We start from the raw sequence: 13,135 nt of genomic DNA on the forward strand, positions 1-13,135 counted from the left end.
AATAGTATAAGTCTTTAACTTATAATTTTTCCAGACAACATTTCAATAAAGTTTCGGATTCTACCGGAATTTCGGCAGCACCTCCCCTAAAACTTGGACTTTGCCATCCGGTTCGGATCCCAACTAAACCGTTCCACAATCCTTTTCAACAGTCCAGATCCAAAAATCAGTTCAAAAGCAAGCTAAATCCAATAGTCACCTCATTTTCATTTTTCAAGGAAACCGTTCAAAATCAATTCATTATTAGCCGATAAAAATCATTTCCAAGGCTTTAAAGAAACGGTTCAACAACAATTCATTTATCAAAACCAAGTCAATTAAAGTAAACCAGGCTGAATCCAAAAGTGTATTCTATTTTTCACATTATCAAGAAAATTAACTCAACTCAAATCAATTCTCAACAGATTACACTCGATCTTAAATCTTTAAAAAAATTAACTTGAAAAACATTCCAATTCACAAAGCCGCACAACAATCCAACCAAACAAACATTCATAATCATTCGAGACAAACAAACAATATATAAGGCTGATACAATCACCAAATACATATTGCCTCACATCAGTATCCATATGTAATAATTCTAATATATAAAATATAGTTTTCGCTAAGCGCCCCTACCTCAAAACGCAAAACCATAACCCAAACGCCTCACAAAAGTCCTTTCCAGCTCAACCCGAATTGACGGCAACTAACAATTCGGCTCCACTTGCTTTCTCAACAATATCAACGACTCTAATCGCAAAATACAACAACCAAAACTTAATCTTATAGCAATTAACGCCGCAAAACCTCAGCGTATGATAACATAACAGTAACTAAAGGGCTTTCAAATCGAAAACGTTTATCGAAATAACAAAATGAAGTAGCTGCAAATTCTAAACCGACCCGACAATAGCTCCGGTAGTAGCCAGAAGCTCCAGTGGATCAACTATAATAACCACGCACATCAAAATGTTCTCGAAATCCAAAAAGACAGAAACTTCAATTTAAAACCATTTCCAATAGAGTTTTCCGGCGACGGCAGAAACAGCCAGAAGCTTCGGCGGTGGTCCCGGAAGTCACAGAACCACTCCTGACGGTCAGAGTCACGGAGACGCAGCTCCCTTCTCTGGCGGCGACACCTACGACGGCCTGAACCCTTTCCTGACGGTGGCAATTCCGACGGAGGCAGCGCCGACGACGTGAACAACGGCTGGGCGCGGTTGTTGGACTCCCAGTTCAGCCTCAGATCTCTCTCGTCTGTTCTGCTCCCAAACTTTCTCTCTCTAGCTCTGCCATACATGACAGCGGCTGACCCTATGGCAAGGATGACGGCGAAGCAGTGACGACGACGGCGGCTTCTAGAAACGGCGCCCTCTCCCCTCCGGCCATGGCTCGCATCTCCTCCCTCTCCAGATTGCGATTCGAACAGTGGCGGCAAGGAGGATTCGATGGCGAAACTCTGGCGAAGTCGGCGGCACTGTGTTTCCCCCTCACTCGCGAGCTCGACGGTGGCTCTAAGGTGGAGCAGCAGCGGCACGGGCAGCAGCGCGGCTCATCCCTTCTCCTAATTGCAGCTCCGTTCTATCTCCTTCAGATCTCCCTTCTCCTCTATTAGCAACGGCAGTGACGGTGGCAGTGACAACCATTGCGCCGCCTTTCCTCCTCCTCCCTCACTCTGCTTCCGTGGAACCCCTCCCCTCTATCCCTTCTTTCTGCGTTTCTTCCATGGGAAAAAGGGGAAAGACCGTGTTTGTGTGCTGCAGCTGCTGCTGGGTTTCGGGAGCTGAGTGTGGGTGAAAGGGAACCAGGTCGGGTAACGGATCACTGTGTTAGGGTTTCATTATTTTGAAAATTAGGGTTAGGGATAATTTGGTAATTTCAAATAAAATTAGAAATAATATAACAATTGAAACCCAAATTAAATCCAACACTAATTGTATATAGAAAAATACTATTTCCCATCAATCTTACAAATTATTTTCAATAAAATGTCCAAATCAAATAATTAGAAATAATATACTTAATTTCTTCATTTTCCAAAATAGCAGTATTAATATTTAAAATATTACTTATTTAATCCAATAATTGTAAAATTGGATAATAATCATAACTCATCTCAAATTCAATAAATCAAAACTTGCCTTAATTATCTTTAATAAAATAATTTTCTGAAATTAAGTCTATAAATAACTATATGATTTGAGACTTGATCATAATAAGACTTTTCAAAAGTTCTGAGTCTTACAGCGTTTCGCTCCTCCTTCTCCTTCTTTGTATTTCTCTTCTTTCTTCTTCGTGTTCCTCCTCTTTTTTTGTTGGTTTTATTCCTCTCAAGAGAGTAAATCAAGAAGAATTTTGAGAAAATGAAATTAAAAGAAAAAGATAAAGAAAAAAAGATGAAAAAGAAGAAGAAAATGAAGCGAAAGATGAGGAGGAGAAATTCAAGTGAAACGAAACCAAATGAACCTAAATTAAACTAAGAAATTAACTGAAATTTCTTAAGGAATAAAAAATTTGGTCAATACTTCACAGCAGTATAAAGTGAACCTTAATTCACAAATGCACCGAAATTAGTTTAGATTTGAATAAAAACTAACTAAACAACCACACATGAATAAGTTCAGCAAATTCAAACGAAATGAAACCAAATAAACCTAAATTAAACTAAGAAATAAACTGAAATTTTTTAAAGAATAAAAAATTTCGTCAATACTCAACAGCAACATCAAGTGAACCTTAGTTAATTCATAAATGAACCGAAATTAATTCATATTTAAACAAAAACTAACTGAATAACTACACATGAACAAGTTTAGCAAATTTAAACTAGACGAAACTAAATGAACCTAAATTAAAGTAAGAAATGAACCAAAATTTCTTAAGGATTAAAAAATTTGGTCAATACTTATAGCAACATCAAGTGAACCTCAGTTAATTCACAAATGAACCAAAATTAGTTTAGATTTGAACAAGCAGTAAAAAAACTCAATCATTAACAAAAACACATCGAATTTATTTCTGAATCCAAATGAACCTCAAATAAACTAAAAAATGAACAAAAATTATTTAATAATGGTACCAGAAAAAATCAGAACTAATAAAGATGTTAGCAAAATATTGGTGTTGTTGGTGATGACGATAACGAAAGAGAAAGATAACGAAGAAGAAGAAGAAGAAGAAGAAGCGACGGCAGTGAACGTGCGCGCGTGAATTTAAAATACTTAGTTGGACTTGTTGGTTAGGATTATTACTTAGATGTAGAGATTTATTCTAAATAAAATAGCTTATCAATAGGCACGTTAAACATATTAATACACTAGTATTTATAATTTGAAGTGAAAATTATATCTAATCACAAAAGAACCAAGGTTGCAGAAACCAAAGGTCAATGATTCAACTGGGATCGAACTATGGTTGAACCGATTTAATTAAATATAAAATAAAATTATTAAAAATTAAATATTTAATTTTAAATATTTAAAATTTTATAATTTTTACATAATAATTTATCATTAAATTGTTCGCAAACAAATTTAAACATCTTATGACTAAAGAAGTTTTAAATCACTTATCCATCTTAAAAATAGAACTTTTTAATTAATTTCTAATCAGCAACAACTAATTGAGTGTATTACATCAAATTAGAGAATTTGGTTTAAAACCAAACAAACCCTAAAAAGATAAGGAGAGCTACCATTGGACATCAACAGCAACATACCTATGGACATGAACCTGAGCATTAAGACTATGGACATAATTAACATAATTAAAAAGGTACCATGAAGATCATCAAGATTATGTTAATCCATTCAATTAAGCGGAACCTCAATATTATGTCAATCCATACAATTATATCAATAATAAACAAAATTATTTCTGAAAAATTAACTCAGAGAACGAACTAACAAGAATCAGAAAAATTAATAAAAATAAAAAAATTAACTCACAAAATGAATTAATAAGAATAAAAAATAAACAAGAATAAAAAAATTAACTCAGAAATTAGAATAAAAAAATTAATGCAAGAAAAAAAAGAACGGAAGAAGCAGTGGAAGAGCGCTTATTGAAAAAGAGAAAGTGATGGGCAAACAGAGACGTTCATGCTTCAAAGTGAGAGAGACGCCAAATAGAGACATCCACCACGATGAGCACAAAGGCGGCCGATGACGACGAGAACAGAGATGTGACCTTTTGGCAACGTCAAGAGAAGTCAGAAGAGTAGACCTTTGAGTGGTGACTGGCGAGGTTTACTCAAAGAGAAGAGCAGGCCTTGGTGGTTGTCACTGCCGGGTGGTAGGGGTTGATGGTGGAGGCGTGGTTTTGCTAATAGTAGGGGTTACAAAAATTAGGGTTGGAATTTGGAGAGAGAGAAAGGAGAGGGATGTGTTATGCACTTCTGCTTGTCTTTTGCCCATTTTGGCCTTTTGGGTTTTCATTTTTTAAGGATCAAAACGATGCTATTTTAATGGTGAAGATTGAACTGGAACTTTTAAAAATCTGGTTGGTTCAGCCAGTTCACTAATTAACTGTCGATTCAATCATTTTTTTGCAATACAATTTTGAAGGTCAATTGGACTGGTTATCGATTAATTCGGTCGAACCAAACGATTCGGTCCAATTTTCAGAATCTTAAAAAAACAAAACTTATATGTGAAAAGTGTATTAATATAAAATAATAAAAACTTCCAAACTATTAAAAAGCTCATTTATTACAATATTTATTGCATAATTTTTTTAACAAAAACAACTATTACAAACAAAATCATTTAAGAGTTAAAACTATTCTAATAAATTATCAAAAGAAAATAAATTATAATACTCACGTAGTAAGTCTTTAACGTTACTAATATGATCAGGCTCTTTCTCAACAACCTCTTCCATTATCTAAAAGTCAAACAAATTAAAACTTTCATAATCAATTGGATCATATTGCACTTTTTACTAGTTTTTCCTTCTCTGAATTTCTTTCAATAAACCTTCTATTTGTTTTTCTACATCATAAGAAACCTTAGGACACTTTTTAATATCTCCACCTATCTTGCTAACTGTTTTTTTATTCTGTTAATTCTCCCTCCTTCAAATATACTATGACAAAATAAGCATTGGTAATACGATTTTTCGTTCATTACTTCTAAAGCAACATATCTCTAAACTGGATCTATTTTTCTCTGAACATTAGAAGTTTGTGATTGACTATCATTGGAATCAATAGGATGAGAAGCTTCATTTGAACTAATAGGATTTGAAGTCGAATTATTCTCTACATTATTATTCCTAGATGCTTTTTGATTGATGTTCTCATCCATACCTAAAAATTACCATCAATCTAGTACCAATATTATAGCAACCTATTAATCTCAATATAGATACGGTAATACACAACAAAAAAAATTAATAGTAGAACCATAACAGAATCAAAGAAAATCACTGTAAAAACTGAAAACCAAAAAAGAAATTAGAGACAATAGAACCATAGCATATCAATAATGACTAATGACAACAATTAAAACAATAATAATTGAAGAAGAAAAATAAAAAATTACAAATTAACAATCTTAAATCAATTAAAACAACAATTACAATAAAAAAACCTTTCAGAGCATAGAGGACAAGGAGCACGATAGAAAGATGGATGCGGATGAACTGGAGAAAATGTGGTTCGGACTGCCGCGGAACAAGAGCCAATGAGGATGGTGCGCGACGGAGAATGGCTGGACTGCGGTGGAACAGAGCCAGCACGATGGGAGTAAATAAATTGCAGTATGGACGGCGAATTCGAGCAATGACAAAGACGACCGTAATGGAGAAGGTGGCTTCAAGCAGTTGCAATGGCCATAACGGTGGCTGGACGGAGCAAGTAAGAAAGTGAGGAAGAAGTTCGAGACCAAAAAACAAAGGAGAGAGAAAGAGTAGCCAGTGAGTGCTAAGCCTCGTTTAAGATTATCATTTCTTTAATTATTAAACGAAATTAAATATTATCGTTTTTTTTTTCAAAATGTAAAAATCGGTCGGATTCGGAGTCGATTCTACCGTGCGATTTTTTGTCAATTTTTAGTCAAATTATAATTTTTAAAATAAATAATTATGCTTTTTGACCAATTGCTTTTCTCGCCGATTTACGATTCGATCAATAAATTCGAACCAATTTTTAGAACTTTAATTAAAAGCGTTATTTCATTTAGGATATTTTACGGTGAAAGTACTTCTGAAGCTAAAATCTTTAGTAAGCACAGAAAGATAATGAAATATGTTAATATGACAAAAATAATAACATATGAATAAAAAATTTTAAAAAGAGATCATTTAGGAGTGGAGTGGGCATCTTATGAAGAGAGCCGGCACTTGCCCCATTGGAGTTTTGAACAAAAGTAAAAAAGTATACATAACTATATACATTTGTCTTTATTATTATATTATATTTGCCCACATAATAAGTTATAGATGATTTTTTTGAAGTTTATGGTTGAAAGAAATTTTATTTTGTTTAATTTAACTTGCAATAATATTTATCTTGTTAAATTTGACTTAATATTAAATTAAAAATAAATAAATTAATTTAATAAAAAATTATTAAGTAGTGATAATATTTTTTTAACTTATCAGTTAATTAGTTAATTAGTTACTAAACTAAAATTTAATTTTTTAAACATAAATAAAATTATTGATATCTTTTTGTCTTCATAAAAAAACATTTGATATAAGAAGGGGCCGGGTATATTATCTATCTATTTATAATGAATATACATTAGATAATATTGATGTTAATTTTCATCAAAATAATAGTAGTGATAATGATAATGACAGTAGTAATAATACATTTTATATATGTTGTATCACTTGATTTTTTTGATCCAAATGATAAAAATAAAGGTGACAATAATCTCAACGAAACAAATCTATAATAAATTTAGGCAGATTTTAATAATTGATAACAAATTTTAATATTTTATGTTTGATTATTTTTTTGTTATTTAATTTTTGAATTTGTATTTAGATAAAATTATAATATTGTAGTTAATGTAATACTTTTAATTTAAATATAATATTTTAAAATTTATATTAAATTATAATTATATTTTAATATATATTTATAATTTTATTATAAATTTGCTTTTTAATTGAACTGTAACTGAATCAATAAATTAATAAATTAATAATTAAAAGGTTTTATGATTGGTTCAATTTTCAAAATCGTCTTTGCTTTTAACATAAATACCGTATAAATAGTAAAAACTGAAAAAAAAAATCGAATTATTTATGTGCTCAACTGCTCATGTTATGTGTATTTTTATCAATTTATTCTGCGAAATCAATTAAGGCACTTTCGTACCGAGGACGCCTTTACATTTAGGATTTTTTTTGTGTTAAAGATATTGTTCCGATTAGTTTAGACTTTAGAGCCTTTTGTGTGGCTCCATTTAAAATTTTTTATACTAAAGCATTTTTTGCATTTAGAACCTCCTAGTCAGCAAAAAACAATAAAATATGTCAACATGGCGCGAAAACAATGGCATATAAAAAGTAGTTTATAAAAAAAATGAATAATAAATTTTGAAAAGAGTGGTATTTAATTATTTAGACTTTATATATACACGATATAAATATGAGAAAACTATATGTTGTATGTATCCCAACTCAAAATTACACTTTGAGCGGACAAACTTAAATAAACGTGGAATACTCATAACCATTATTTGAGTGGAAGCAATGCAAGCTCTCAATTATTATTGCAAATAGAGATATCGTATGATGTTACGTCGGATTCTCACCTTTCTGACTTTGAATTATTTCATGTTTAGATTAAAAAATATGGTCTATACATAATACATATACATATATATTTTATTAACAAGGCATCTCTCGTTGTATGCTTGACATTTTATAGTTGACAAAATAGTTTATATCGTGAGGATAACTATACTCTATTTAAAAAGAAAAAGTATAAATAGACAATAAAAATATTAAACAATATGAATAATGGATATATTGGATATTTATTGTACTAAGTGTGCGAATAATTATTCTAATATTAAAATTTAGATAAATAATTTAAAAGTATAATATGTTTTGATTTAATTGGTAGTTATTCATGTTATTTAAAAAAATTATTGGTTATCTAGGATTATCCATTTAAAAATGATTGAGATTAGGTTTATCGGAAGAAGTTATCCTCATGCACGCACGCTTGTGACAATCGTCATATTATTAAAACTTCAATTCATATGAAGAGAAGAACATAAATGTTTGCTAGTTCTGTTAATAGCAGGTTAGATGGTAGTGGATTTTTACAACTTCAATGGCGGTTACTAATAGAACTAGCTAAGAAATCTTTAGTAAACTATTAATAAAAACACATCTCCAACAACAGTTGTCCTTGTTAGAAACAAGAGAGAATGAAGAGAACATGTATGTTTGGATGCACATTTGGTTTACATCTTTTATTTTTTGTTTTCATTTTTAATATTTTTAATTTTTAAAATTTTGTAAAAAAATAAAAATAAAAATTAAAAATATAATTTTATTATTTTTATAATATTTTTTAAAGAAATCTAAAAATAAAAGATACTAAAAATAAAACTAAAAAACGAAAACATAACCTTTTGTGTCTCAATTTTATCAATTATATGAAATAAGGTATAAGGCATTTATAGATGATGAATAAATTAATAACAAATGCATTATATTTTATAATTAAGGACTTATATTATCATATTAATAAATAGAATAATCACTACAAAAAATAGTTTAAAATGGCATTAATAATATGAAATTTTATAGACCCGTCATAATATTCAAGTATTATAGCATTTTATTTTGTTGCCATAATTATTTTGCGTCAAAATGACAATTTTTAGTGATTTTCTGGCGGTTTTAAACTGTCATTATGACTGTATATAAAACCCTCAACCCTAATTTAACTCTCCTTATACGTTGAAACGTTGCCATTGTGAGAGAAAGGTTGAACCTCCGCTGTTGCGATCTCTTCTGTCACGTTCTCCTCCGGAGACATTCTCCTCTAACAATGAACTTCTCCAGCGATGTTTTCTCCAGCGGCGATTTTCTCTGGTGATGATCTCCTGCAACGAAGACCTCCTTCTGCGACGTCTCCTCCAGCGACGATCTCCTCCTGCGACGTCTCCTCTAATATTGATGATCTCCTCCGGCAATGTCTCCTCCTGCGATGGCTCTTCTAACAACGTCTCCTCCAGTGGCGTTCTCCTATGCCGACAATCTTGTCCATTGTGCTACTATGCTGCGAGTTTCTCCTCCAGCAGACTCGTGAGGTAGGTTCTTCTCCCTCCTTTTCCTTTATTCTTTTGAGAATATTTCATTCTATAGAATAACTCTATTAACCCTGTTATTAGTTGACTTTCTTAATTCATACTGCAGTTTTAGTTATTTATTGTTCCTGCTTTGATTAATTTTTCCAGGATGATGTTAATGAAGTATCTTAGTGTATTTTTTTTTGTAAAAGTATTTTATGGATACTTAGGTGGATTCTTCATCCCCCCTTCCCCAATCCACAACACCACATATTGAAACAGCCACTTAGGAAAAGACACAGATTTTGTCTAGTAAACTCCTTAATGTCGTTTCTCGTTGCCTATGATTTTAACTCCATATTCTTAAACTTTAGATATTGGTTGTCACTACAAGACACACGGCAGATAGCAGTGCTTTATTAGAGTCGTTTTTAAAAACAGCCACTATCTGCAGTTTAGCGACGATTTTCATGGCAGATTTGAGAGAAGCCGCTATTTGCTTTCTTTTCAGGGTTCAATTAGGTGCCCCTCTTTCTCAGATCTCTATCTCAATTCTCATTTTGATTTTCTTCACTCTCACTAGTTACAACACAGTTCTCTTCTTTCCAACTTCCATCATCATTTCTGCACCTCTCGAAAGTTTCTACGTTGTGCTAGCTCCTCTGCTTTTTCTGCTTCATCCTCTGTTCTACCAGATCTGTTAGCTATCTCATCCGCATAGTGTTGTGCAAGGTTCAAATCTGCGGTAGCAACACGAGCATCCTGTCATCGTCACCTCCACCACACCCATTGCATGTTCTTCTCCTTCTTCCTTTATTTTTTATTTGGATTGTCATTTATTTATCTTTTTTCTTCTGCTAGGTTTTCATGTTTTTACAAGAGGATAAGTGCCCCTCACCCATAGCAAAAAGAATCTTCTATCCCAGATCTGCTCGCTGCTCGTGCCTCCTTCCTTCTGCTTTGCACCTTCACTTCTGGTTTTCTCTTTATGATTTTTTTTAATTTTTTGCGCATTCTAAATCCTGGTTCTAATTTTGTTCTTAGGTTTTTCTACTAATTAAGTTGATTGTTTTGCTTTATCGAAGAAGAAGAGAAAGCTCAATAGAGAATCTTTTTAGTATATTCAATTCAATTTCTAAACCAATTTGTAAATTTCAGTGTGAGAATAATTTTTATTTTTATAAATTTGTCAAAATCAAGTGATACCCTTTGAGTTTGGAAAGGGGAGCTTAGAGGATAGGTCATGAATCTTGGTTGATATTGTGACTATTAAGCCTACTCATGGTTTTAATGTTGATGATTTCACTAGTGCATTTAATTTGAAGTGGTTTGAGGCTAACAAAACAAAATCTATTGGTGTTGATATTGTTGGTGTCCTAACATTGGCAAGTGCTTGCAAGGGCCATAGTCTCTCCATGATGAATTATGCATTTAGTGGTAATTTTGAACATAAACTAAATTCTAATGTTAATTAGTTAAAGGTCTCATCGTGTCATGGGGTTCAAGGGAAGAGAGACGAAGAGCCTGGGACAAATGGACAAGAAAAAAAATTCATGTATTTTTTAGCTCAGAGGTGTCCTAGGTTTCTCACTTTCTTCTATCGGTGAAGCTTCTTGTCAGGAAAGCATGGTGAGATTACTAAGTGGTTGTCATTGTCTCTGGAAAAGAGGGTAAGAAAAGCTTTGCTCATCCATTTCTATCTTGTGGTCAACACAAATGTGTTTAGTATCCATATCAAAAGATCTACACTTCCATATGATGTCTATGTTATGTTTGTCTTTCACTTGCATTCTAGTAACTTGGATTAAGCATATCCCCTCACGAAAGGTTCCTTGCAGGATAAAGCATTGATGGAAGATCCAATCTATGAGAAATTCTGGCAAAAGGATGTGGAAGAATCAATTAGGCAAGAAAATGCAAAGGAAGCTGCTCTGCAGGTCTCAAATTGGGGTTTCAACCTATTAGACTTCAAGTTACAGAAGAAAAAACAGAGTGGAAGTGCTGATTTGCTCATTTGGCTGAAGTAAATGTCCATTAAAGTTCAAGAGGAATAGATGGATTTTCTTGGCCCAATACATATATGGCAAGTGAGTGCATCAATGATTAGAGTACTACACCCTCTTTGCAAGATTCATTTACTAAAGCATTCACTCTTATTTGATAAAAATCTTCTGCAAGCATTCTTCTAAGGACTTTTCCCCCCAAAGCCTTATGAGCAATGGTGAAATACTAGGACGATATGATATTGTTTATATTACGAATAAACAGTACATTTTTATCTCAAGAAGCTTTAAATGTTTTGAATGGTTTAAATGTGATTTAGTCCGTTTTAATTTCTAAACAATTGAAAACCAATTAGGACAATGTTGAGTTAAGAAATTAACTAAATTAATTAGTGATGACAAACATTATTTTATTGGATAAAATAAATAATTAAATATTAATTATTTATAATTATATGCTGCTGATTATTTATGATGATATGTTACATGCCAAAAATAAATATAATGCAGCAGCAGCCCAAGTGAATGAGAGAAACATATAAATAAGGCTGGTGGGCTAAAATGCAAACGAAGCCCAAAAGAAACAAAGAATACAAGGCAACGGGATGAATGAAAAAGATCCGATCCAAGCCTAGTTCATTGCCTCTCTCATTCAAACTATTCCATCTTGCTCTCACCCAAAAGCAACGTTAACCTGTTCCCTCTTGGTCAGAACTCAGAAAAAGAAAGAGAGAACTTCTTCCATAAGCTATTCACTAAAGAAGCAAGAAAGAGAAGATTAAGCAAATGATAGAAGTCTAATCACCCATCATCAATCTATATCAAGAAGAGATCAGAAGTTAAAGGTGATTTTCATTTCCTTCTACATGCATCTCATTTTCTTCTCTTCTTCCCAACACTCTACCATTCCAAAAATGGGTTACAAGGGAAAGTTGATTTCTGCTCTAATCTGCTGTGTATCCACGGTCACAAGTGTATCTTGGGGACCTAGTTGATTTTCAATGGCTGAGATAGGGTTTTACCATTGAAAACATCTATTTATGATGTCAAATGTCTTCGGTCAAGCAAAAAGGAGACAACTTGGAAATCCCTAATTTGGGATAAATGAAGAAAGTAATCTCTGTTCACCACTACTGCACATTAATGGTCAAGATTGTTTCTTGGGGACCAAGAAGTATCTCAAGGGTTCAGATTTGGGTTCAACATTGAAAATAATTTTCTTTGCTTCCCTGAGGCTTTTGGTCAAGCAAGAAAAAGTCAGACTCAAATTTCTAATTTAAGGATTAACTGGAAAAGTGATGTGGTAAGATGGAAGCACACAACTCAAGAAGTTGACCTAGGGAGAGCAGCCTAGCACATGCAAGGAGAAAAAAGAAGACTTTTTGCTCATTCAGAAGCAAGGAGAGAAAACCAGAGTTTGGTGAGTTGAGTTTTGTGAAGTTCCTCTACTTGGATAATGCTCTCTTTCAAAGAAGCATTCGGCCAACACTGAAGAATTGTACCTGAGGTTTGCAAATCTGGTTTTGCACATAGCAAAGAGGCTGCTGATGAAGTCAATCTCCTTCATGTTTTACAAATTGTGATGTACTTTTCTATGTTTATCTTTCTGTAATTTCTTGTGAGAAAAGGCATAGTGAGAAAGCTCAAGTAAAAGCCATGAGTGGAAAAAGGCTGAGTGATACACTTGAGAGAAAAGCCTAGAGTTATTTTCAGATTTCTTTAGGTATTTCTATGTCTTGTATCTTGTACATGTGAGGTATCCCTTTCTTAGTTGGGTTAGCACTAAGAGTGAATAGTTAGGTATTAGCATAGCCAATGTCAAATTAGGTTAGAACTTGAGTGTGAAAGGATTGGGTCAATCCTGTGAAATTGGTGTATGTAATA

The sequence above is a fragment of the Arachis stenosperma genome, chromosome 5 (assembly GCF_014773155.1).
Source record: "Arachis stenosperma cultivar V10309 chromosome 5, arast.V10309.gnm1.PFL2, whole genome shotgun sequence".
Taxonomy (NCBI): domain Eukaryota; kingdom Viridiplantae; phylum Streptophyta; class Magnoliopsida; order Fabales; family Fabaceae; genus Arachis; species Arachis stenosperma.